This window comes from Pristiophorus japonicus, unplaced genomic scaffold (assembly GCF_044704955.1).
Source record: "Pristiophorus japonicus isolate sPriJap1 unplaced genomic scaffold, sPriJap1.hap1 HAP1_SCAFFOLD_42, whole genome shotgun sequence".
Lineage (NCBI taxonomy): Eukaryota > Metazoa > Chordata > Chondrichthyes > Pristiophoridae > Pristiophorus > Pristiophorus japonicus.
Window position 1 is genome coordinate 1,772,161 of NW_027254090.1, and position 27,813 is coordinate 1,799,973.

The 27,813-nt window shown below is 46.6% G+C and overlaps 3 non-coding genes across 3 annotated transcripts; all 3 read right to left on the reverse strand.

The window, feature by feature from the left end:
• Nucleotides 1–3,436: 3,436 nt before the first annotated feature.
• Nucleotides 3,437–3,509, reverse strand: trnak-cuu (transfer RNA lysine (anticodon CUU)). The gene has a single exon. It is a non-coding gene; the product is annotated as a tRNA-Lys (tRNA).
• A 14,233-nt stretch (nucleotides 3,510–17,742) lies between these two features.
• Nucleotides 17,743–17,815, reverse strand: trnav-uac (transfer RNA valine (anticodon UAC)). The gene has a single exon. It is a non-coding gene; the product is annotated as a tRNA-Val (tRNA).
• A 3,876-nt stretch (nucleotides 17,816–21,691) lies between these two features.
• On the reverse strand, nucleotides 21,692–21,764 carry trnav-cac (transfer RNA valine (anticodon CAC)). The gene has a single exon. It is a non-coding gene; the product is annotated as a tRNA-Val (tRNA).
• Between the last annotated feature and the right edge of the window lie 6,049 nt (nucleotides 21,765–27,813).

Genomic DNA, 27,813 nt, shown 5'->3' on the forward strand with positions numbered 1-27,813 from the left:
CTCCTCCTGTTCCTGTGTAACAGGCTCGAGGGCCTGAATGGCCTCCTCCTTTTCCTGTGTCAAAGGCTCTAGGGGCTGAATGGCCTCCTCCTGTTCCTGTGTAACAGGCTCGAGGGCCTGAATGGCCTCCTCCTGTTCCTGTGGAACAGGCTCGAGAGGCTGAATGGGCCTCATCCTGTTCCTGTGTAACAGGCTCGAGGGACTGAATGGGCCTCCTCCTGTTCCTGTGTAACAGACTCGAGGAGCTGAATGGGCCTCCTCCTGCTCCTGTGTAACAGGCTCGAGGGGCTGAATGGGCCTCCTCCTGTTCCTGTATAACAGGCTGAAGGGGCTTAATGGGCCACTTCCTCTTCCTGTGTAACAGGCTCGTGGGGCTGAATGGCCTCCTCCTGTTCCTGTGTAACAGGCTCGAGGTGCTGAATGGGCCTCCTCCTGTTCCTGTGCAACAGGGTCGAGGGGCTGAATGGGCCTACTCCTGTTCCTGTGTAACAGGCTCAAGGGGCTGAATGGACCTCCTCCTCTTCCTGTGTAACAGGCTCAAGGGGCTTAATGGGCCTCCTCCTGTACCTGTGTGTAAGGTCTGGGAAACAAAGGAAGGTGATATGAGAAAACATAAACTAAATGGTATTATGTTAAAAGGGAAGTTGAAGGATTGAGTGATTTACACACATAAACCTTTGAAGCTGGGTAGATAAGTTGCTAAGTTGTTTAAAAAGAATACAGGGCCCTTGGCTTTATATGTCGTGAAATGGAGGACACCAGCGAGGAAGTTATACCATACATTTTCAATCCCGGTTTAGGTCTCAGTTGGTGAACTGTTTACAGTTCTGGGCACCACAATTTAGGAAGGATATCAAGGCATTGGAGAGAACGTAAGAAATATATAAGAAACATTTTTTGTTGGTGTTGAAGACACAAACACAGGCATTCATCGAGAATCAACCTGCAGGTGACCACACAAATCTAAAGAGAGCCAGAGAGACTGACAGAATCGGGAAACACCGGCAAATAGACAAGAAATATTGACAAGGACTGAAAGAACTTTGCGATCAGAAAATTGACGGCCCAGCTGTGGTTAATGACACGTCTTTTGATGATTGATCTCCTTACAAGCCTTGAAATTCAGGAGAATCGGTTTCGTGGTATGAAGCTCGAGATAAACCCACGGGGCGATGCCAACAGGCGCCTGGCAGCAATCAGCGACCGGAAGATGCAACTTCAGCAGGCCCGGCTCATTCAGTCGGCATAGTATTAGACTTTTAATCTCCGGGTCGTGGGATCGAGCCCCATGTTGGGTGAATTATTTTCCTTCAACTTTTATGGTGCTTTCACAGGAAAACATCATTAATGAACCCACAATCTTCTCTTGCACAATGAAAGAAATGCGAACTGAGGGAGAGTTGTTCATTTGATCATTTGTTCTGTATAAAAACACAAGAACCAGGCACAGGAGTCGGCCGTTTGTCCCTTCGAGGCTGCCTTCTTTTGCACTGAAACAAATTATAACCGTGTTTTTAAATGAGCAGTGCGAGATATTTATATGGCACATTTCAATGTTTTACAAAACCATCCCTTTCGCTACAGCCACCCAGGATCGATTCCCGGTTTGAGAAGTAACTTTGATATCGTTGTTTGTCATTGAAGTGGGGTCATTTTATTAAGTTCGATGGATCTCCCAAAGCACTTGAGAGTGGTGTCCAAACAAATGAGTTTGTAATTAAAAACACTGAATGTCAGGAGCTGGATTTGAACTCACACCACCCAGAAGAGATTGTGAACTGAACACAGTACCTTAGACCGGTTGGCCATCCTGACGGTTAGATACTCCAGTTGCAATTTATTACTCTGGAATGTTTCAGACCGGACACTTGTTCTGTGTTACTGGAAGGACCAATGACCGGGATATTCTCTCCCCCGGGGTTTTCCTGAGCATGTGCTCGGTGTATGGTGCTTTGGCCCGGGTCCGAGGTAGCTTGCATCATGTGACAATACACACCGGACTGCTCTTGTTCCATTTTATCGCACATCAGTTTTTGGTTCAAAAAATATACCAGAAAGGGGACATGAACCCACATCTTCAGAGGAAACAGTGACCTGAACACAGAACCTTCGACCGCTAGGCCACCCTGATTATTCAGTGCTGTGTGTGGCCACTTGCAGGTTGATTTTGAACTTTTGTGTCCTGTCACATGAAATAAATGAGGGCAGCAGACTTGTCTCTGCCTGACACCGGGGAAACAGTCAGACAGACATTGCATTGTGTTCAGGTTTAATCACAGCAATATCCGCAGTCAGGAGCTGAAAAGGACGAAGAGCTGAAAAAACACAAGAAAAAAGCTAAGAAATGTCAGCAATTGTGGTAAACTCTTTAATGTGTTTCCTGCTCGTTTAGTGATGCGGTGCTCACAGAGGGAGCCCGGATGCAGAAAGTAAATCTTTCATTCAAAATCTTTAAAATAATGACATGCAACAAATTAAACTGTGTGTCGGGGGATGGGGATGGGTGAAGATTATTTGTTTTATTCGCCATTCATTAACCGACAGCGTTGTTTTGTAGAATTGCTACTGAGGGACAGTGGAAACTTCAATAACTGAACTTTAACTATTTAAGGATTTTGAATCATTGATGAAGTTTTCTCCCCTTACTGACTTTACTCACTCTTTATGTTGGAGACTGGTTTAAAATGTTCAGTGCTAATGCGAAAAGGAACCGGGGGCGACTTTTGTTCAATTTATTTCACTGCAAAAATAGTCTCCAAAATAATTTTTCCACCCGTGCTCGAACGGGGTACCTTTCGCGTGCGAGGCAAAACTGACAACCGCTACACTACAGAATCACTGTGGGTAAAGTAATCTTAGGAATATAACCAGAGCTTTAACCGACACAGCTGGCCGAAACGTCAGGAGCTGGTTTTACGAGAATAGAATGAAGGTGCTATATTTAAGAAGGCTGTGAGTGTGGCAGGAATTGATCTCGTGTTTCCCAGACTTCACCCATAGGAACAGGAGATGGCCATTTAGCACCGAGTGGTTAGGATCTGGGATGCATGTCTTGAAAGGGCGGTGGAGGCAAATTCAATCTTATCTTTCAGACGGGAGTTGGATAAGTTTCTGAAGGAAAAACAATTGCAGGGCTACGGGGAAAGGGTGAGGGATAGGAACTCGCTGAGAGTCGGCACGGGCACGTTTGGCCGAATGGCCTTCCGTGCTGTAACCATTCCATGATTCGATAAGTTATTGGCACATTTCATAGTGTGGGTGGGAGCACAACATTGCAAAGCGACATGGATTGAGTCAGCAAAACTAGAGGCATCTGATTCAGGAGATTCGCGGGGCGTGGAAATTTCGGAGTTTAATGACTTTGAAAGGAATATTTTTGTTTTGTGCCGTTTCGGTCATAGGTTTTCCATGAAAGCAACATGAAATGAAAAGAAATCGCCCAACGTGGGGCTCGAACACACGACCCTGAGATTAAGAGTCTCATGCTCTTCCAACTGAGCTAGCCAGGCTTCTGACCAACGCACGTTTTTATCACTCATTGCAGCCAGGCGCCTGTTGGCTCTGCCCCAGATGTTAAAACTGACAGGGTCTTCTTCAATGGTGGACCAGGCTCGAGGTGCCGAACGGCAAACTCCGGCCCCTAATCCGGATGTGTTTATGTTTACGTCTTTATGCGGAGCTCCTTCAGGGTGAACGAGCCAAAGGAGGACTGCGGAAAAGCTACAAGGACACCCTCAAAGCCTCCCTGGTAAAGTGCTACATCACCACTGACACCTGGGAGACCCTGGCCGCAGACAGCCCGAGCTGGAGAATGTCCATCCGGGAGGACGATAATGAAGAGACCAAGCGCAGGCAGCGGAAGGAGCAAGCGGGAAACCAGTCCCAACGACCCCTTCCCTCGACGTATGTCTGTCCCACCTGTAACAGGATCTGTGGCTCTCATATCGGACTGTTCAGCCATCAAAGGACTCACTTTGGGAGTGGAAACAAGTCCTACTCGATCCCGAGGGACTGCCTCTGATGGTGTCGATGATTTGCGTGTGAGGCGAACGTGTTAACCGCTGCACTGCGGAAACATCTCCACTTTCAGCACCAGATTACCAGAATAAAACCCAATGTGATCGGGAGAAAATTTCCTCATATGCTCAGACCAAAATATATCATATGACAATAGAATTTTATGAATTAATAAATGATGTTTAAATCAATGCTTCTATTTTTTTTACACAGTAGATGCATAAAGATGTGTAAAAGAGATGAACTATTTTTTTTATAAGGTTCTGAATTAAAAGTACAATTTCCCTGACCGGGAATCGAACCCGGGTCGCAGCCGTGAGAAAGCAGCTCCGTAACACAGGACTCTGTGCTCTACGGGCTGTTCCCAGGGAGACACACCGAGAAAGACTTCACCTGCTGCTGGAGGGCCATTAACTCAGTCAAAGATGCTCTTTGGTCTTGCCGAGCTTGCTGGTCTTCCAGAGCAAGGAGATGTCCACCTCTGCGTGTTGCAGACTGGCACAATCCAATATCCAGGATTACGTGCTGAGGGACGCAATTAAAAGTGGTGCAGTTGCCGCAAAGGCAGGGTGGGGAAGGGCCACAGTTTAAAGCCCTTCTGACACGTTAAACCCCGGGGCAGGAATCAATATAAAACTCCCCTCGGGTCGAACTTGTAACTTCTTTATTGTGTGCATGGAGCACCATGATCTGCAAACACATCTGTAGTGCCATGTACAATGTAAGGTCTGTTTCGTGAGGCACGTTGAAAAAAAGTGTAAATGTACCGTTACCCATTCCATGTACTGTACAGTGACACGTGTGATGTAATTTGTTGAATGTACTACAAGGTATCCCGTATTGTACCGAATCGTACTGGAACGGAAAAGCAAGGGAATATATCGACAGGAACTGCCGTCAGAACCCAAATGTAGTGTATGGGATTACTGACCGCAGCTAAATGTACTGAACTGCTTTTGAATGTACTGTACAAATTTTTATATGAATAAAGTATTTTTTTAAATAAAAAAATATTCTCTGCCTGACACCGGGGAAACAGTGAGACAGACCTTGGAGCAAGGATCTGGTTATTGCCAAACAGCAAAAGAAATATTAATTCTGGAAGAACAATATCCGAACGAACAGTGACCCCGACGTGATTTAAACACGTAACCTTCGGATCTAAAGTCAGACACACTACCGTTGCACCATGAGACCTACATAGCGTGCTGGAGATGTTCCTCTATATGAAGGTTCTGTAATACAAGGGTCTTTAAAAACTCCGTCCATTCCCACCAGGTATCACAAGTAGTGCTCACCTGACAGGCACCGTATGGTTTCTTCTTAAAGTTTTCTCTTGCTTTCACGGGAAACCATCATTAATTAACCCCTCACCTTCTTTTGCACAATCAAACAAATACCAACTCAGGAACAGTCAGTACTTCAATCATTTGTCCTGTGCTTTGCATCTTAACTCGAAAACCATATCTCATTTTACTCACTGTATTATAGCTTTCTGGTTCAAAATCTTGATTGCCGATGACACCACGAATCTGGGGCAACTTTTTTCAAATTTAACAGCACCAGTTATTCCTACCATGCACACAAAATACAATCAGTAGTGAAGATAAAATCCCAACATACGTATTTTCAGTTTCAACGCAGCAGCATTTCAAATAAAGTGAAAGAATTTTACACTGGAAAGATTTGCAAGTGTTGCTTGTATTTGTGCCTTTAATTCAACTTTGTGGCGTCTGACTCCCGTTCATGCCACTGCTGAATAAGAAAGGAGGGTTTGATATAGACCATACTGCACTGCCCCTGATATTTGTGAGCTCATCCTTTATATTCAGTGGTTTCTCGCCCTTTGATGGGCTGCAGTGTAGCGGATATCACGTTGGCCTCACATTGAGTAATGTTGAGAGGGAAGACTCATCAGGGGAGGGCAGCAGCAGCCAAGTTCATGGCACCGTGGCTGGCTCTGCTACACAGGAGGGCAGGAAAAATAGTGGGACAGCGATAGTGATAGGGGATTCGATTGTCAGGGGAATAGATAGGCGTTGACTGAGGCCGCAACCGAGACTCCAGAGGGTATGTTGCCTCCCTGGTGCAAGGGTCAAGGATGTCTCGGAACGGGTGCAGGACATTCTGAAAATGGAGGGTGAACAGCCAGTTGTCGTGGTGCACATTGGTACCAAAGAATTAGGTAAAAAAAGGGATGAGGTCCTACGAGATGAATTTAAGGAGCTAGGAGCTAAATTAAAAAGAAGGACCTCAAAAGTAGTAATCTCGGGATTGCTACCAGTGCCACGTGTTAGTCAGAGTAGGAATCACAGGACAGCTCAGATGAATACGTGGCTTGAGGTGTGGTGCAGCAGGGAGGGATTCAAATTCCCGGGGCATTGGAACCGGTTTTGGGGGAGGTGGGACCAGTACAAACTAGACGGGCTGCTCCTGGGCAGGTCCGGAACCAATGTCCTCGGGGGAGTGTTTGCTAGTGCTGTTGGGGAGGAGTTAAACTAATATGGCATGGAGATGGGAAGCAATGCAGGGAGACAGAGGGAAACAAAATGGAGACAGAAACAAAAGACAGAAAGGAGATGAGTATAAGTGGAGGGCAGAGAAACCCAAGGCAAAAAACAAAAAGGGCCGCTGTACAGCAAAATTCTAAAGGGTCAAATTGTAAGAGAAAGGCAAGCCTGAAAGCTCGTTGCCTCAATGCGAGGAGTGTTCAGAACGCAGGAGAGGGCTCTGAGCTAGTTCGAGCGGGTGAGAGCACAGATAAACAGGACCTCAAGAAAGAATGCAAAAGGCAGGAGGCAACAGAGCAGAGTAGCACTGGGGTAAGTGTAAACCACAAGGTGATAGGAAGGGACAATATGTATGAATATAAAGGGGCTGCAGGAGGCGTCAATACAAAAAATCATGGTTTAAAAACTAGTATTAAACACTCTACCGAAACGCACGCAGCATTCAAAAAAAAGTAAATGAGTTGACGGCACAAATCATGACAAATGGGTATATTTTGGTGGCCATTACAGAAACGTGGTTGCAGGGTGGTGAAGACTGGGAATTAAACATACAGGGGTAGCTGACAATTCGGAAAGATAGACAAGAAGGGAAAGGAGATGGGGTAGCTCTGTTAATAAAGGATGATATTAGGGCTGTTGTGAGAGATGATATTGGCTCTAATGAATAAAATGTTGAAACATTGTGGGTGGAGATTACAGATAATAATGGGAAAAAGTCACTGGTGGGCATAGTTTATAGGCCCCCAATTAATAACTTGACGGTGGGGTGGGCAATAATCAAGGAAATAATGGAGACATGTGAAAAAGGAACGGCAGTAATCATGGGGGATTTTAACCTACATATTGATTGGTCAAATCAAATCGCACGGGGTAGCCTGGAGGAGTAATTCATAGAATGCATACGGGACTGTTTCTTCGAACAATATGTTACAGAACCGACAAGGGAGCAAGCTATCTTAGATCTGGTCCTGTGCAATGAGACAGGAATAATAAACGATCTCCTAGTAAAAGATCCTCTCGGAATGAGTGATCACAGTATGGTTGAATTTGTAATATAGATTGAGGGTGAGGAAGTAGTGTCACAAACGAGCGTACGATGCTTAAACAAAGGGGACTACAGTGGGATGAGGGCAGAGTTGGCTAAAGTAGTTGGAACACATACTAAACGGTGGCACAATTGAGGAACAGCAGAGGACTTTTAAGGAGCTCTTTCACAATGCACAACAAAAATATATTCCAGTGAAAAAGAAGGGCAGTAAGAGAAGGGATAACCTGCCGTGGATAACCAAGGAAATAAAGGAGAGTATCAAATTAAAAACCAATGCCTATAAGGTGGCCAAGGTTAGTGGGAAACTAGAAGATTGGGAAAATTTTAAACGACAGCAAACAATGACTAAGAAAGCAATAAAGAAAGGAAAGATAGATTACGAAATTAAACTTGTGCAAAACATAAAAACAGATAGTGAAAGCGTTTACCCATATATAAAACGGCAAAGAGTGACGAAAGTAAATGTTGGTCCCTCAGAAGGTGAGAAGGGGGATGTAAAAATGGGAAATGTGGAAATGGCTGAGATCTTAAACAATTATTTTGCATTGGTGTTCACAGTGGAAGACACAAAAACCATGCCAGAAATTGCTGGTTACAGGAATGGGGGAAGGGAGGACCTTGAGACAATCACTATCACTAGGCGGGTAGTGCTGGACAGGCTAATGGGACTCAAGGTAGACAAGTTCCCTGATCCGGATGAAATGCATCCCAGGTTATTAAAAGAGATGGCGGAAGTTATAGCACATGCATTGGCTATAATCTTCCAAAATTCTCTGGACTCTGGGGAGGTACCTGCGGATCGGAAAGCAGCTAATGCAACGCCTCTGTTTAAAAAAGGGGGCAGACAAAAGGCAGGTAACTATAGGCCGGTTAGTTTAACATCTCTCGTGGGGAAAATGTTTGAAACTATCATTAAGGAAGAAATAGCGGGACATCTAGATAGGCTTAGTGCAATCGAGCAGTCACAGCATGGATTCATGAAGGGGAAATCATGTTGAACTAATTTACTGGAATTCTTTGAGGATATAACGAGCATGGTGGATAGAGGTGTACCGATGGATGTGGTGTATTTAGATTTCCAAAAGGCATTCGATAAGGTACTACACAAAAGGTTACTTTCGAAGATAGAGGTACGCGGAGTCAGAGGATATGTGCTAGCATGGATCGAGAATTGGCTGGCGAACAGAAAGCAGAGAATCGGGATAAATGGGTGCTTTTCAGGTTGGAAATCGGTGGTTAGTGGTGTGCCACAGGGATCGGTGCTGGGACCACAACTGTTTGCAATATACATAGATGACCTGGAAGAGGGGACAGAGTGTAGTGTAACAAAATTTGCAGATGACACAAAGATTAGTGGGAAAGCGGGTTGTGCAGAGGAAACAGAGAGGCTGCAAAGAGATTTGGATAGGTTAAGCGAATGGGCTAAGATTTTGCCGCTGGAATACAATGTCGGAAAGTGTGAGGTCATCCACCTTGGGAAAAAATACAGTAAAAGGGAATATTATTTGAATAGGGAGAAATTACAACATGCTGCGGTGCAGAGGGACATGGGGGTCCTTGTGCATGAATCCCAAAAAGTTAGTTTGCAGGTGCAGCAGGTAATCAGGAAGGTGAATGGAATGTTCGCTTTCATTGCGAGAAGGATGGAGTACAAAAGCAGGGAGGTCCTGCTGCAACTGTACAGTGTATTGGTGAGGCCGCACCTGGAGTACAGCATGCAGTTTTGGTCACCTTACTTAAGGAAGGATATACTGGCTTTGGAGGGGATACAGAGATGATTCACTCGGCTGATTCCGCAGATGAGGGGGTTACCTTATGATGATAGATTGAGGAGACTGGGTCTTTACTCGGTGGAGTTCAGAAGGATGAGGGGTGATCTCATAGAAACATTTAAAATAATGAAAGGGATAGACAAGATAGAGGCAGAGAGGTTGTTTCCACTGGCAGGGGAGACTAGAACTAGGAGGCGCAGCCTCAAAATACGGGGGAGCCAATTTAAAACCGAGTTGAGAAGGAATTTCTTCTCCCAGAGGGTTGTGAATCTGTGGAATTATCTGCCCAAGGAAGCAGTTAAGGCGAGCTCATTGAATGTATTCAAGTCACAGATAGATAGATTTTTAACCAATAAGGGAATTAACGGTTACGGGGAGCGGGCGGGTAAGTGGAGCTGAGTCCACGGCCAGATCAGCCATGATCTTGTTGAATGGCGGAACAGGCTCGAGGGGCTAGATGGCCTACTCCTGTTCCTAATTCTTATGTTTCTTATGTTTCTTATGGAGTAGGCGTCGACTAAAACAAAAAACATTTTTGAAAGGACCTGCGTAGTCCTCATGGATGCGTGCCCAAGGCTTGGTGGGCCAGGACCATGGGCTAAGAGGGGCTTCCCTGGGCGCATTACCCAGTTGGGCAAACGTGTTGCACCTGCGAACACAAAGTTCCAGATCTGCGTCTATCCCTGGACACCTAATGTGTGACTTGGCAATTGCCTTCCTCAGGACAACGCCCGGGTGCTCATTGTGGAGTTCTCTGATGAAAACCTCTCTGCCCATGTGGTTTTTACGCGGTTTCCCCACAGTAGGCAATCGGCCTGAATCGAGAGTTCATCCCTGCGCCTGTGGAATAGTTTAACTTCCTCAGGGCATGCCCTGTACGTGGCTGCCCAGTCCCCATTCAGGACACATTTATTGACCAGAGACAATAGCGGGTCTCAATTTGTCCAGACTTTAATCTGACGGGCTGTCACGGGTGAGCCTTCGCTTTCGAAAGCTTCAGCAGCCATGACCATCTCAGAACCATGCTCGGTAGCCCCCTTAGTGGTGACTAGTGGGAGCCTGCTGATTGCATCGGCGCAGTTTTCGGTGCCCGGTCTGTGCCGAATTGTGTAGTCATAGGCGGCTAACGTGAGTGCCCACCTCTGTATGCGGGCCGATGCGTTTGCATTTATGGCCTTGTTGTCGGCCAAAAGGGACGTTAGGGGTTTGTGATCTATCTCCAGCTCAAATTTCCTGCCAAACAGGCACTGCTGCATTTTCTTTACCGCATATACACATGCGAGCGCCTCCTTTTCTACCATCCCATAGCCCCTTTCTGCCTGGGACAGACTTCTGGAGACCTTAGCTACCGGCTGTAACTGACCCTTGGCATTGACATGCTGCAACACACACCCGACGGCATAGGACGACGCATCGCACGTTAACACAAGTTTCTTACATGGGTCATACAGCGTTAATAGAGTGTTGGAACATAACAAATTGCGTGCTCTATTAAAAGCCCTTTCCTGGCTGTCCCCCCAGACACATGCGTGAGCTTTGCGTAGAAGCATGTGTAGCGGCTCTCGCAGCGTGCTCAATTTGGAAGAAAGTTAAAAAATAGTTCTGGAGCCCCAGGAACGAACGCAGCTCCGTCGTGGTACGGGATCTGGGTGGTCTCTGGATCGCTTCCGTTTTGGAGGCAGCAGGGCTGATCCCGTCTGCTGCTACCCTCCTCCCCAGGAATTCTACCTCTGGAGCTAGGAAGACGCACTTCGCATTTTCCAGTCGCAGCCCTATCCGGTACAGTCTGCGTAGCACCTCCTACAGATTGTGGAAGTTTTCTTCAGTATCGTAACCCGTGATGAGGATATCGTCCTGAAAAACCACCATCCTTGGAATCGACTTGAGGAGGCTTTCCATATTTCATTGGAAGATCGTGGCAACCGAGCGAATCCCGAACGGACATCTGTTGTACTCAAACAACCCCTTGTGTGTCGTGACGGTGGTCAGCTTCTTCGACTCACTCGCCAGCTCCTGGGTCATGTCAGCTGAGAACAGGTCTAATTTTGAAAAAAGTTTGCCACCGGATAGCGTCGCAAAGAGGTCCTCCGCTATCAGTAGCGGGTACTGGTCTTGGAGTGACACCCAATTGGTGGTGGCATTGTAATCACCACATATCCTGACCGACCCATCCGCCTTGAGCACCGGCACAATCGGGCTCGCTCAGTCACTGAATTCGACTGGCGATATGATGCCTTCCTTTAGCAGGCAGTCCAATTCGCCTTCTGTCTTTTCCCGCATCACGTACGGCTCCGCCCTGGTCTTGTGGTGCACTGGCCTGGCGTCCGTGTTTCTGTGAATCACTACCTTGGCCCCCATGAAAGTGCCAATGCCGGGTTGAAATAATGAGTCAAATTTGTCCAGGATCTGTGAGCATGATACTCGCTCCACAGAGGAAATTGCATTGACATCGCCCCATTTCCAGTTCATTACAGCAAGCCAACTTTGTGGGTCACGACTACCATGGCGCTGCCTAGCACCGGAATGATCTCCTTTATGTATGTTCGCAGCTGTGCGTCAATCGGCAATAATTTTGGCCTCCTGCCCTTGGACGCCCACAACCTTTTGAGCTATTTGATACCCATCAGGGACTGGCTGGCCCACGTGTCTAGCGCCACTGATACTGGGATGCCATTGAGGAGCACTTTCATCATTATCGGTGGCGTCCTTGTGTATGAACTGTATACATGCTCCACATTTAGTCGCTGAACTTTAGCTTCCAGCGATTTCCCCCAGTGTCCATTTCTGCAATTTCTGCAGGTATTTTGCTCATCTCTGCAAACTCCGGCTGAGTGTGAGCATGCACGCCTCCAACATGAGCTGCTGTTGGAAACAAAATGTCTCTTGCCAGTCGATCGTCACTGACTGCCCCGTGATTGTCCTTGAGTGCATCATTAACAGGTGTTGATGGCCCCATTACTGGCCGCATTGTCCCTTGCAATGACGTGAATCGCCGTTCAGCTTGCCATTGTCTCTGTCGAACTCCCCCTCTGGGTTCGGCTACATATTGGGGCATGCCTGACTGCCCTTGGCTGCCTCGAGAAGTGTGTGATGCTTTAACAATGTTGAATCCCTGTCCCAACCATTGCTTAACACAGTACCTCTCGTTAGTTCTGCTAGTGGCCGTGCTCGCGTGGTTTAAATCCCAGTTTCTCGTCGCCATTGATACGTCCTTACTATACAGTGTAAATGCACACGAGGCCAATGCTTTAGAGAAGTTCAGTCTGTGACCTGTCCTTTATTCCTTAGCACTCAAGTGATGGAAGTGGGTGGAGTTTCCCCTTTTACACCTGAAGATCCAGGTTAGGATTGTCTCCCACAAGTTCACCACCTAGTGGTCAATGTTCTCGCAGTGTACAACTTAGGTCAGATTATACATGGGTTACGATGCTGGTTGAATACATGACAGTCCAGGCCTCACTCCCTCTGGAGCTGGGAACGAGCGATTAGTCGATGGTTGTTTTCGGCTTCAATCTGCTGTTGTCAAGCAAGGCTGAGATGTAGGATCCTTTAATAATCTCTCACAACTCAACTGAAAGCAGCCGGAACGTGCAGCTTTGAGAGGGGCTTTCTGCACCGTCAGGGCTGGAAACGGGAGGGAGTGAGAGACACTGTGTCGAGTTTGAGTGTGTACAGAACTGTACAGAGAAACCAGTGAGTGTAACAGGGCTGTGAGACACTATTTTTTTTTCATAGTATAGTATTGGCAGTCCCTCGTATCGAGGATGACTTGTTTCCACACGAAAAAGGGATGAGTTTACAGGTGTTTCGATGAGGGATCTGACAATCTAGGTCCCGAACTACATCCTGAAGGGTGGAAGATGCTTGTGGGTGGATTGTTTTAACGTGGGGTGACCGTTGCACACCAGCCACCACACGGGGGCGAGGTCTTGGTTCATGGGCGAGGTCTTGGTTCAGTGGCAAGGATTACCCAAGACGACCATAGACCAAGCTCTGCTGCATGGACCTAGTGTGTACACATGCGCCGACTATCCATAGATCGCAGTGTGGGCTGGCCCGTGCTGTCCCTGGTCCCTCGCCTCTCCTGAGCCCCGATCTCTCACCGCTCCTCCGCTCCAATCAAAAATGGAGCAGTCAGAAACAGGACATCAATTAGCCTCTCTTATCTTGGAGACATCAAATATCAACACTGTTATTTGAAATATCAAAATATTAAACTCCAGCCTAGTTGAACGGTTATTAACATCAGCAGAAACAAACACCAACTTTGTTAATATTGAACCATTAATGTCAATTATTCCATTTTTTCTAATATTTAATTGAACAATGTTCAAAATGTTTCCACCCGGTTTCAAACCAGGGACTTTTCGCGTGTTAGACGAACGTGATAACCACTACACTGCAGAAACACTGCGATTAACATGGTGCTAGGAACATAACCAGAGCTTTAACCTACACAGCTGGCCGATACTTCAGCAGCTGGTTTTATGAGAATAGAATAATGGTACTCTGTTTAGGAAGGCTGTGAGTGTAGCAGGAATTGATCTCGTGTTTCCCAGACTTTACACATAGGAACAGGAGCGAGTGGTTAGGATCTGGGATGCACGGCTTGAAAGGGCGGTGGAGACAGACTGAATCTTATCTCTTAGATGGGAGTTGGATAAGTGTCTGAAGGAAAAACAATTGCAGGGCTCCGGGGAAAGGGCGGGGGAGTGGGACTCGCTGAGAGTCGGTACGGTCTCGACGGGCCGAATGGCCTTCCGTGCTGTAACCATACCATGATTCGATAAGTTAGTGGCACATTTCATAGTGTGGGTGGGAGCACAACATTGCAAAGGGACATGGATTGAGTCGGCAAAAGTAGAGGCATCTGATTCAGGAGATTCGCGGGGCATGGAAATTCGGGAGTTTAATGAATTTGAAAGGAACATTTTTGTTTTGTGCCGTTTCGCTCAGAGAAATGTTTGGGAAAGGAATTTTTTGCAGAAAGGGATGCAGCATTTAACCTTCTGCCTTAACACTTCTTTCTGGGTGTCAGGTCACATTTCGTTTCAATGTTATTCTTCCAGAATTGCTATAAGAACATAAGAATTAGGAACAGGAGTGGGCCATCTAGCTCTTCGAGCCTGCTCCAACTTCCCCAACATCGGGAACAATCTACCCGCATCTAACCAATCCTGTGCCATCAGAATCTTGTATGTTTCGATGAGATCCCCTCTCATCCTTCCAAACTCCAATGTATAAAGGCCCAGTTGATCCAGTCTCTCCTCATATGTCAGTCCAGTCATCCCGGGAATCAGTCTGGTGAACCTTCGCAGCACTCCCTCAATAGCAAGAACGTCCTTCCTCAGATTAGGAGACCAAAATTGAAAACAATATTCCAGGTGAGGCCTCACCAAGGCCCTGTGCAACGCTAGTAAGACCTCCCTGCTCCTATACTCAAATCCCCTAGCTATGAAGGCCAAAATACCATTTACCTTTTTCCTGCCTGCTGTACCTGTATGCCAACTTTCAGTGACTGATGAACCATGACACCCAGGTCTCGTTGCACCTCCCTTTTCCTAATCTGCCACCATGCATAAAATATTCTGACTTCACGTTTTTGTACTCAAAGTGGATAACCTCACATTTATCCACATTATACTGCAACTGCCATGAATTTGCCCACTCACCTAACAAGTCTAAGTGACCCTGCAGTTTCTTAGCGTCCCCCTCACAGCTCACACCGTCACCCAGTTTAGTGTCATCCGCAAACATGCAGATATTACACTCAATTCCTTCATCCAAATCATTGATTTACATTGTAAAGAGCTGGGACCCAGCACTGAGCCCTGCGGCCCTCCACTATTCACTGCCTGCCATTTTAAAAAGGACCCTTTATTCCCGACTCTCTGCTTCCTGTCTGCCAACCAGTTCTCGATCCACGTCAGTATATTACCCCCAATACCATGTGCTTTGATTTTGCACACCAATCTCTTGTTTGGACCCTTGTCAAAAGCCTTTTGAAAGTCCAAATACACCACATCCACTGGTTCTCCCTTGTCCACTCTGCTAGTTACATCCTCAAAAATTCCAGAAGATTTGTCAAGCATTAATCCATCCCTTTCATAAATCCATGCTGACTTGGACCGATCCTGTCACTGCTTTCCAAAAGCGCTGCTGTTTCATCCTTAATAATTGATTCCAACATTTCCCCATGACTGATGTCAGGCTAACCGGTCTATAATTACTCGCTTTCTCTCTCCCTCCCTTCTTAAAAAGTGGTTTTACATTAGCTAACCTGCAGTCCATAGGAACTGATCCCGAGTCAATCGACTGTTGGAAAATGATCACCAATGCATCCACCATTTCTAGGCCGACATCCTTAAGTACTCTTGGATGTAGACTATCAGGCCCCAGGGATGTATCATCCTTCAATCCCATCAATGTCCCACCTCATAAGGATATCCTTCAGTTCCTCCTTCTCACTAGACCCTCGGTCCCCTCGTACTTTTGGAAGGTTATTCGTGTCTTGCTGCGTGAAGACGGAACTGAAGTATTTGGTCAATTGGCCTTCGATATCTTTGTTCCCCATTATAAATTCACCTGAATCCGACTGCAAGGGACCTACAGTTGTGTTCACTAATCTTTTACTCTTCATATTTACAGAAGTTTTTGCAGTCTGTTTGTATGTTCCAAGCAAGCTTCTTCTCAGAATCCATTTTCACCCTCCTAATGAAACCCTTAGTCCTCCTCCATTGAATTCTAAATTTCTCCCAGTCCTCAGGTTTGTTCCTTTTTCTGGCCAATTATCTGTCTCTTCCTTGGTTTTAACACTATCCTTAATTTCCCTTGTTAGCCACGGTTCAGCAACGTTCTCCATTCTATTTTTACTCCAGACAGGGATGTGCAATTGCTGAAGTCACCCGTGTGATCTTTAAATATTTGCCATTGCCTATCCACCGTCAACCCTTTAAGTATCCTTGGCCAGTCTATTCTAGCCAATTCACACCTCATACCGTCAAAATTACCTTTCCTTAAGTTCAGGACCCAAGTTTCCGAATTAACTGTGACACTCTCCATCTTAATGAAGAATTCTGCCATATTATGTTACTCTTCCCCAAGGGGACTCGCACAACAAGATTGCTAATTAGTCCCTTCTCATTACACATCACCCAGTCAAGGAAGGCCAGCTCCCTTCTTGGTTGAGAAAACCATCCATAACACACTCCATGAAATCCTCCTCCACCACATTACTGCCATGTGGTTAGCCCAATCACTGTGTAGATTAAAGTCACCCATGATAACTGCTGTACCACCACTGCACACATCCCTTCTTTCTTGTTTGATGCTGTCACCAACCTTACCACTACTTACCAGTGAGACAGACATTGCAGCAAGTGTCTGGTTATTGTGAAACAGCAATTGCTAAAAGATCAGTGACCCCGACATGATTTGAACACGCAACCCTTTAACCCAAGGTCAGGCACACTACCGTTGCACCACAAGGTCGACACAATAGTTAACGGATGTTCGTCTATATGACGGTTCTGCAATACAAGGGGCTTTAAAATCCTCGCCCATTCCCACCAGGTATCACAAGCAGCGCTCACCTGACTGTCACCGGATGGTTTGTTCGAAAACTTTTCTCTTGCTTTCACAGGAAAGCATCATTAATTAACACCTCACCTTCTTTTACACATTCAAACAAATGCTAACTCGGACACTCCATACTTCAATCATTTGTGCTGTGCTTTGCATCTTAACTCGAAAACTATATCCCATTTTACTCACTGTATTTTAGCTTTCTGGTTCAAACTCTTCATTGCCGATGACACCACGAATCTGGGGCAACTTTTATCAAATTTAACAGCACCGGTTATTCCTACCGTGTACACAAAATACAATCAGTAGTGAAGATAAAATCCCACTATGCGTATTTTCAGATTCAACGCAGTAGGATTTCAAATAAAGTGAAAGAATTTTACACTGAAAAGATTTCGAAGTGTTCCTTGTATTTGTGTCTTTAATTAAACTTTGTGACGTCTGACTCCCGTTCATGCCACTGCTGAATAAGAAAGGAGGGTTTGACATTGACCAGACTGCACTGCCCCTGATATTTGTGAGCTCATCCTTTATATTCAGTGGTTTCTCGCCCTTTGATGGGCTGCATTGCAGCGGATATCACGTTGGCCTCACACGCGAAAGGTTCTCGGTGGATCCGTTTTCTCTCACTCAAAGTTATCTATTTATCAAAGTGAAATAAATAGCAATTAAGGAATAAGGGAGCCCTTTTGCCAGGAGAATAAATAGCAAATAAAAACAGCAAATGCTGGAAATCTCAGCAGGTAAGGCAGCATTTGCAGGGAGACTAAACTCACCTCCGATTGTTCATCCACAGCAAGTTTAAACATAATGTTTCCACCCAGGATCGAACCAGGGACCTTTTGCGTGTAAAACAAACGTGATAACCACTACACTACAGAAACCTCTGGCAGAACAGCCCCCCACAGCGAGGAGCTGACCAGTGAGCACCCTCTGTGCTGATCGGGAATGTGTTGGCTCACATTCAACAACTTCTGTCCCACACTGAAAGTTCTCAATCCTTCTCCTCCGCTGCCTTTTACAGAAATGTCACGGATCACCCAGCCACTGTGTTCACTTCCACAGACTCACAGTGGGGCCGCAGAGGCTCCTACCGTCTCCCCGCGATCAGCTAACTCAACCAGTTTACAAAATTAAACCCCGAACACGTGCCCGGCAAAGGGCAGGGGAAGCCAGATAGTATGTAAGCTCAGTCTATCACAGAAAGTATTGGTATTCTGGTGATTACAGCAATTATTAATCGTCTCACAGACCTCAATTATTTTTATGCGATGAATTGATCGAGGATGAAAACCAGGTTAGTGCGCCAGGTCTTAACCCCTTGACGACCAGAGAACAGATACGATACATGTCAATATATTTATATATATTTATATATGAACCTGAATGTCAATGGCTAGCTACCTAGACCTCGTGGTGCCCAAGGTAGTGTGTCCAAACTTGAGTGAGAGAAATTGTTCCACAGTGACACCTGTCATGTGTTCTACATGGTTACTGCTTGTACTATTACAAGGTGTGCACCAGAGGGCACTGCAGTGGGAGACTTTTAGCTTACCTGTGCAGGTGTGCCTGGCCTAGTGTAGAAGGCAGGCCACCAGGTGTGATCCTCACTCTGGTTATCAATAAAGGACACATTGTCTTGGAAAGTCATAATCAGAGCATCTGAAGGTATAACAATTGGCGACGAGATTCCAGATCTTCTCACGAAAATGGCTAGCCTTGGTACGTTGCAGCATTTTGCTGATGGTGATGTATGGGAAGCCTTTGTGGAGAGGCTTGTCCATTTCTTCACAGCAAACGACCCGGCCACACTGGCTGATAACTACAGAGCTACCCTGCGAACCAGTTGTGGGCCCACGGTCTGTGGCCTCGTCAGGGACTTGCTGGCACCAATGAAGACAACGACCAAGGCGTACGAGGAGCTTGTAATACTGATCCAAGAACAACTCAAGCCCAAAGAGAGCATCCTCACAGCCAGACAGCGGTTTTATACACACCGACGGCCCGAAGGTAAGGAGATTACGAAATATGCTGCAGACCTCAGGAGGCATTCGGCACCGTTGAATTTTGGTGCACACCTCACTGAAGCACTGCGGGATATCTTTGTCATCGGAATCGGCAACGAGGGCCTTCTTCGTAAGCTACTGTAAGCAGATACCAAAGTCACACTGCAGAAGGCCATCTCCATGAGCCAAGCATTCATGACCTCGACCTGTGGCTCTAGGCAGATGACTCATCCTCATGACTCAAACCCGGCAAGTACTGTGCACAGAGTGGAGCCTTTTAGAGGCTGGACTCTAGAACGTGAACCTTCTCAGGGGAGAGAGAACATGCCCCCGAGTCCCTTAACTCAATGTCCATGGTCAGATCAGCCATGACGTTATTGAATGGCAGAGCAGGATCGAGGGGCCGAATGGCCGACTCCTTTTCCTATTTCTTTTGTTCTTTTGTTAATTATTTAAGAAGCTTGAATCATTGATGAAGTTTTCTCCCCTATCTGACATTACACACTCTGTATTTCGGAGACTGGTTTAAAATGTTCAGTGCTCATGCGACAAGGAACCTGGGGCGAATTTTGTTCAATTTATTTCACAGCAAAAGTAGTCTCCAAAATAATGTTTCTACACGGGTTCAAACCGGGGACATTTCACGTGTGGTTCTCCAAAGTGGTGGAGGTTGTGCTCGAGTTTAAAATGGTGCATTCGATCCACTTTGAAAATGCATCTACTACTACGAGGTACATTTTGCCCATGAATGGGCCCGCATAATCTATGTGCACCCGCGACCACGGTTTGGTAGGCCAGGGCCAGGGGCTCAGTGGAGCCTCCCTGGGGGCATTGCTGAGCTGGGCACAAATAGTGCACCTTCGGATGCAGAGCTCCAAGTCCGCGTCAATACCACGCCACCAGACATGGGATCTGGCTATGACCTTCATGAGAACGATCCCCGGGTGCTCGCGGTGGAGCTACCGGACAAATGCCTCTCTGCCTCGCAGAGGCATGACTACTCGGCTGCCCCACATCAGGCAGTCTGCTTGTAGTGATAGCTCATGCATGCTCCTGTGAAAGGGTTTTAATTGCTCGGGGCAGGCATCACGAGCCTCTGCCCAGTCACCGGTTAGGACACATCTTTTTTAGAAGGATAACGTGGGGTTGCTGGCCGTCCAGGCTCTGATTTGGTGAGCTGTTTGGAGTGAACCTGTGGACTCAAAGGCATTGATTGCCATGACTATCTCACAGTCCTGTTCGTCAGACCCTTCTGTGGTCGCCAGGGGTAGCATGCTGAGCGCGTCTGCACAGTTGTCTGTGCCTGGTCTGTGCCTTATGGTATAGTCGTAGGACGCCAGCATGATTGCCCACCGTTGAATTCGCGCCGAGGCGTTGCCGTTTATTGCCTTACAGAAACTTCTGGTACAACAGCCCCAACAGAGGGGAGCTGACCAGTGAGCTCCCTCTGTGCTGATCGGTAATGTGTTGGCTCACCTTAAACAACTTCTGTCCCACACTGAGGGCCCAAGTTTCGGGTGGAGTTGCTCCTAGTTTTTTGGAGCAACTAGTTTACTTTGGAGAATGTTAGAAATTGCAATTCTCGGATATTAGTTGGCTCCAGTTCTACTGAGTTAGTTGAGGTTGGCTTCAGGTACGGTATTTTTTTTCAAAAAGGGGCGTGTCCAGCCACTCAGGCCTGTTCTGCAAGTTTCGGCAGTGAAAACTTAATACAAACTAACGTCGGTTGGAGTAAGTGCCCACTTTTGTAAGTTCAGAACAACCTTACCTAGAGGTAAGCTCAGTGCAGGCACAGCCAGATAGGGGGTGGGAATTAAACACAAAAAGGACTGAAGCATTAAACACATCACTTAAAATGTCCAAAAACCTCTTTTGATGATATCTTGCCTTATATCTGCTGAATGAGGATAGTTGCTTCTCTTTTTATAAATAAACAAGTGTAACCTCACGGCTGAGGCAGGCACATTCCGGCTGCTTTCAGATGAGCTGTGAGGGATTTTTTAAGGGTACGACGGCCCTGTAGCCCCCCACACCAGGATATCCTCTCCCCCGCGGTTTTCCTCAGCTTCTGTTCGGTGTACGGGGAGCATTGGCCCGTGTCCGAGGTATCTTGCATCCCAGGGATGGACAATAACCCTCTGAGCTCTGGAACTGGGAAGAGCGAATAACTAATGAGGTGTTTGTGGGTTTGAAATGCGGCATAGATCTGCTGGTATTAACCGAGGCAGGGACTGTGAGACATTGCATTGTGTTCAGGTTTAATCACAGCAATATCCGCAGTCAGGAGCTGAAACGGACGAAGAGCTGAAAAAACACAAGACAAAAGCTTAAGAAATGTCAGCAATTGTGGTAAACTCTTTAATGTGTTTCCTGCTGGTTCAGTGGTGCGGCGCTCACAGAGGGAGCCCGGATTCAGAAAGTAACTATTTCATTCAAAATCTTTAAAATAATGACATGCAACGAATTAAACTGTGTGTCGGGGGATGGGGATGGGTGAAGATTATTTGTGTTATTCCCCATTCATTAACCGACAGCCTTGTTGTGTAGAATTGTTACTGAGGGTCATTGGAAACTTCAATAACTGAACTTTAATCATTCAAGGATTTTGAATCATTGATGAAGTTTTCTCCCTTTTCTGACTTTACACATTCTGCATTTAGGAGACTGGTTTAAAATGTTCAGTGCTCATGCGACAAGGAACCTGGGGCGACTTTTGTTCAATTTATTTCACAGCAAAAACAGTCTCCAAAATAATGTTTCTGCCCGGGCTCGAACCGGGGACCTTTCGCGTGTGAGGCAAATGTGATAACCGCTACACTACAGAAACACTGCGGTTTAGGTAATCTCAGGAATATAACCAGAGCTTTAACCTACACAGCTGGCCGATACTTCAGGAGTTTGTTTTACGAGAATAGAATGACGCTGCTATATTTAGGAAGGCTGTGAGTGTGGCAGGAATTGATCTCGTGTTTCCCAGACTTTACACATAGGAATAGGAGATGGCCATTTAGCAGCGCGTGGTTAGGATCTGGAATGCACGGCTTGAAACGGCGGTGGAGGAAGACTCAACCTTATCTTTCAGACGGGAGTTGTATAAGTGTCTGAAGGAAAAACAATTGCAGGGCTACGGGGGAAGGGCGGGGGAGTGGGACTCTCTGAGATTCGGCACGGGCTCGATTGGCCGAATGGCCTTCCGTGCTCTAACCATTCCATGATTAGATAAGTTAGTGGCACATTTCATCGTGTGGGTGGGAGCACAACATTGCAAAGGGACATGGATTGAGTCGGCAAAACTAGAGCATCTGATTCAGGAGATTCGCGGGGTGCGGAAATTCAGGTGTTTATTGACTTTGAAAGGAACATTTTTGCTTTGTGCCGTTTCGGACATTGAAATATTTGTGAAAGGAATTTTTTGCAGAAAGGGATGCAGCATTTAACCTTCTGCCTTAACACTTCTTTCAGGATGTCAGCTCACATTTCGTTTCAATGTTATTCTTCCAGAATTGCTATTTTCTTTGGTGTTTCACAATAACCGGACCCTTGCTCTAAAGTCAGTCTCACTGTTTCCCCAGTCTCCTGTTGATGTTATCTGCAATGAACATTTTGACCCAGACCCCGAAAGCACAGTGTGTAAAATGGTTTATGGTTTCAGAGTTCACTTGCAGAGCACAGAAGAAATGATTCAATTATGGAGTTCCTTCAGTTAGCATTTCTTTAATTGTGCAAAAGAAGATTGTGTGTTAATTAATGATGATTTTCCATGAAAGCAACATAAAATTAAAAGAAATGCAATCGCCCAACATGGGGCTCAAACCCAGGACTTTGCAATTAAAAGTCTCATGTTCTACCGACTGAGCACGCCAGGCTTCTGGCTAATGCTAGATTTTATCGCTCATTGCAGCCAGGCGCCTGTTGGCCACCCGCAGCCTGGATACAGTAACGTCCCAACAGCTCATTGACTGTCGGAGTGGGACTGTGCGGTGCTTCATAAGACAGGTCGAAAAAGCAAATTCACTGATTCCGTCCCATGTGCTCCTCCGAACAAGAATAGCAACACACTAAACATGCTTCAATAATGGTTACACCTGAGCTCCACAGTTGTGCATTAGTTGACTCGTTGGTCTAGGGGTGTGATTCTCGCTTTGGGGTTGTTACTTGAAATTTGCGAGAGGTCCCGGGTTCAAATCATGGACGAGCCCTCAATTTACCCACGAATTTTGAACTTGCATCGAATTTTTGCAAAGAAGGACTTGCATTTCGACAGCACCTTTCAGGAACTCATGACGCCCCAAAGCGCTTTACAGCCGTTGAGTTATGTTTGAAGTGTTGGAGTGTGGGGAAAGATGGGCCCGAATCAACCCACACGAACTGCAACTCTTTGCGAAGGAGTTCGGTGCAGAGAATCAGGTATCTCAGCGAATTGGCCTTTCTGTGAATGAGTTCTGCTTGTACCTGCAATCAAGCTTGAAACAGCAACTGGGCTTCATCTCACGGGAGCAGCGTGTAGCGGATAGTGAGTAGGTGACCAGGTTGATGTGCGCCGCTTTCAATCTTTGAAATTTCACCAAACAAAGATACGGTGAATCCAACTGTCCCTGTCAAGCGACAGATTGAAGGGATCGGTGCTCCAAACAGAGCTGGAACACGCGCAGTGCAGTAATATGGTCCGCAACATTAAATGTCAGAGTTATTAAACAGACAATAATAAAACATACACTTAACAACAGTACTTACACCCAAACCTTGCGAATGTTCGCCGAAGAACTCAAACACGTTACAGTTCCCAGCTCGGTGTACAAATTGATCAAAATTTAATCAGATTCTAAACTATCTGTTCCAAATGCCACATTTTATATATTTTCCTTACCCCTGCTACGTGACAATTTAAATTATTAATAGTATTACCTAACACAAGTGCCCAACTTCTGATGGAAGGTCATTAACCTGAAACGTTAACTCTGTTTCTCTCTCCACAGATGCTGCCTGACCTGCTCACTGTTACCAGCATTTACTCTTTTTATTCTCCTAACTTATAATCCGAAAATCACTTCCCTTGTCATTTAACTACACTCCTTCCTGATATGTAGCCTTGTCCTACAAACCAGGCTCCTTTCGGATGATTCAGGCATTCATTGGAATTATAACTTCTGAACGATAACAATTATGTGAATTATGTAACTATGTAATACTTGCCACCAGAGGACGCGACTGTTGGAGTCCTAATGGTCACCTGCCCACACGTGGAGGGCCAGTATAAAAGGTCGGCTGCCATGTTGGTCAGGCACTCTGGAGTTGTAATAAAGCAGACTAAGGTCACAGTAAGTTTAGCTCACAGTACTCAGCCTCGGGGAGTTCTTCTCTACACAACAATTGGCGACGAGTAACAGAATACGAACCTTCACACAACCATGGCTGCCGTTGGAATATTAGAGAGATCCGTAGAGGGTGATTGGGAAGCCTTCGTCGAGCAGCTCGACCAGTACTTTGTGGCCAACGAGCTGGAAGGAGACACTAACGTGGCCCAGCAAAGGGTGGTTCTCCTCACCGTCTGTGGGCCTAAAATATACAGCCTCATCAAGATTCAGCTCACACCGACAAAACCAACGGAGAAGGAATATTCAGAGTTGTGCACACTGGTTTGGGACTACCTCAAGCCGAAGGAGAGTATCCTCATGGCCAGATATCGTTTTTACACGCACCATCGCTCCGGGGACCAGGATCTAGCGGATTATGTCACCGACCTGAGACACCTCGCGGGACCTTGCTGCGTTTGGGAAAATGCTGTGGGAGTTTTACGTGCTGGGCATCAGCCACGAGGTCAGTCTTTGAAAGCTGTTGGCTGTTGAAAACCGAGACCTGAGCAGGGCCATCGGGATCGCCCAGGCATGCATGGCCACGGACGATAACACCAAACAGATATCTTCTCAACATCGAAGCTCACCGGCAAGTACTGTGCATAAAATGATGTCGCTAGCCGGCCGAACTGCATATGGCAGGGTCGATACGTCTGTGGGTGCAAGACTTGTGATGAATCAGAGTGCGCCATCGGGGGTAAATTTGAATCTATTAGCACCGTGTTGGTGCTGCGGGGGTAATCCTCGGGCCCATCAATGTCGATTCAAGCACTACGTGTGCAAAGGCTGCACAACGATGGGGTAACTCCAGTGAATGTGCAAACGTGCTGTGACATACCACGTGGCTGAGGATGATCGATACGGCAAGAGAACCCAAGGAACAAGGACTCCCAGGTGCAGGTGGGGATGTAGCATTTTATCACGGAGGCTTTGAAGGTGTGCCCGAAACGTTTCCTTTGGCCACATGTGGCTCGCTTACCGTGTCGGAGTCCTGAGTAGAGCGCTTGCTTAGGGAGTCTCATGTTGGGCATGTGGACAATGTGGCCCGCCCAGCGGAGCTTGTCGAGTGTGGTTAGTGCTTCATAGCTGGTGATGTTGGCCTGAGCAAGAGCACTGATGTTGGTGCGTCTGTCCTCCCAGGGGATTTGCAGTATCTTGCGTAGACAGCCCTGGTGGTATTTGTCCAGTGATTTGAGATGTCTGATGTATATAGTCCATGTCTCGGAGCCATACCGCGGTGCAGGTATCACCACCGCCCTGTCGACCATAAGCCTGATGGCAGATTTGAGGTCCTGGTCTTCAAACACTCTCCTCCTCAGGTGATCGAAGGCTGTGCTGGCACACTGGAGGCGGTGTTGGACCTCGTCATCGATGTCTGCCATTGCTGATAGTAGTTTCCCGAGGCGTGGAAAAGGTTCCCGAGGCGTGGAAAAGGCACTGACAGCCTTCCGAAATATAGCACCCTTATTCTATTCTCTTAAAACAAGCTCCTGAATTCTCGGCTAGCTGTGTAGGTTAGAGCTGTGGTTTTATCCTCAGATAGATTCGACCACAGTGTTTCTGTAGTGCAGTAGTTATCACATTCGCCTCACACACGAAAGGTCCCCGGTCCGAAACCGGGCGGAAAGATCTTGAAAACTTGAATATGGGCCGAATACCTGACTCCTGTTCCTAACTCTTACGTTCTTCTGATCTCTTGACCTTTCACAGAAGAACAAACTCTCCTCTGAACATGCATGAGAAAGCTCCAGAAAATATTTCCCCCCGAGGTGCTTTCGCGTGTGAGGCGAACGTGTTAACCATTACACTCCGGAAACATCTCTACTTTCAGCACCAGATTACCAAAATTAAACCCAATGAGATCGGGATAAAAGTTCCTCACATGCTCAGAGCAAAATATATGATTGATGGTCGACACAAGAATGAACAAACTTCAGCACCAGGTAAGACGGAAATGTTCAGCGAGCAGGTGGACTGCTGAATCGCACTTTTAAGGAGTTGGTGGTGACAAAACAAATGGATTCGCTTAATGATTAAATGGGACATGAAGCCACATTTCCAGAGGGGGACAGTGACGTGAACACAACACCTTACACCGCTCGGCCATCCTGACTATTCAGTGCTGTGTGTGGCCACCTGCAGGTTGATTTTGTACTTTTGTGTCCTGTCACATGAAATAAACGAGGGCAGCAGGCGTGTCTCTGCCTGACACCGGGGAAACAGTGAGACAGACCTTGGAGCAAGGGTTTGGTCATTTCGACACAGCAAAGGAAATATTAATTCTGGAAGAACAATATCCAAAAGAACAATGACCAGTGAGCTCCCTCTGTGCTGACTGGGAATGTGTTGGCTCATCTTAAACAACTTCTGTCCCACACTGAAAGTTCTCAATCCTTCTCCTCCGCTGCCCTTTACAGAAATGTCACCAATCACCCAGCCACCGTGTTCACTTCCTCACAGTGGGGCCACAGAGGCTCCTACCATCTCCCCGCGATCAGCGAACTCACCGAGTTTACAAAATTATACCTCGAACACGTGCCTGGCAAAGGGCTGGAGAAGCCAGATAGTCTGTAAGGTCGGTCGATCACAGAAAGTATTGGTATTCATGGTGATTACAGCAATTATTAATCGTCTCACAGAACTCAATTATTTTTATGCGATGAATTGATCGAGGAATGAAACCAGGTTAGTGCGCTGGATCTTAACCCCTTGACCACCAGGGAACAGTTATGATACATGTCGATATAGTTATATATATTTATATATGAACCTGAATGTCAAAGGCTACCTACCTAGACCTCGTGGTGCCCATTGTAGTGTGTCTAACTTTGAGTGAGAGAAACGGTTCCACAGTGACACCTGTCATGTGTCCTACATGGTTATTGCTTGTACTATTGCAAGTTGTGCACCAGAGGTAACTGCAGTGGGAGGCTTGTAGCTTACCTGTTCAGGTGTGCCTGGCCTGGAATAAAAGGCAAGCCATCAGGTGTGATCCTCACTCTGTGGTTATCAATAAAGGACGAAGGTCACTACAGTTCAAGCACTACACATTGTCTCGTGGAGTCATTATCAGAGCATCTGAAGGTATAACAATTGGCGACGCGATTACGGACCTTCACACGAAAATGGCTAACCTTGGTACGTTGCAGCAGTTCGCCGATGGTGATGATTGGGAAGCCTTTGTGGAGAGGCTTGTCCATTTCTACACAGCAAACTATCTGGCAGGTGACAACACGGTCACACTGGCTGATAAGTGCAGAGCTATCCTGCTAACCAGTTGTGGGCCCACCGTCTACAGCCTCGTCAGGGACTTGCTGGCACCAGCGAAGACAATGACCAAGATGTACGAGGAGCTTGTAACACTGATCCAAGAACAACTCAAGCCCAAAGAGAGCTTCCTCACAGCCAGACAGCGGTTTTATGCACACCGACGGCCCGAAGGCCAGGAGATCACGAAATATGCTGCAGACCTCAGGAGGCATTCGGCACCGTGGGATTTTGGTGACCACCTCACCGAAGCAC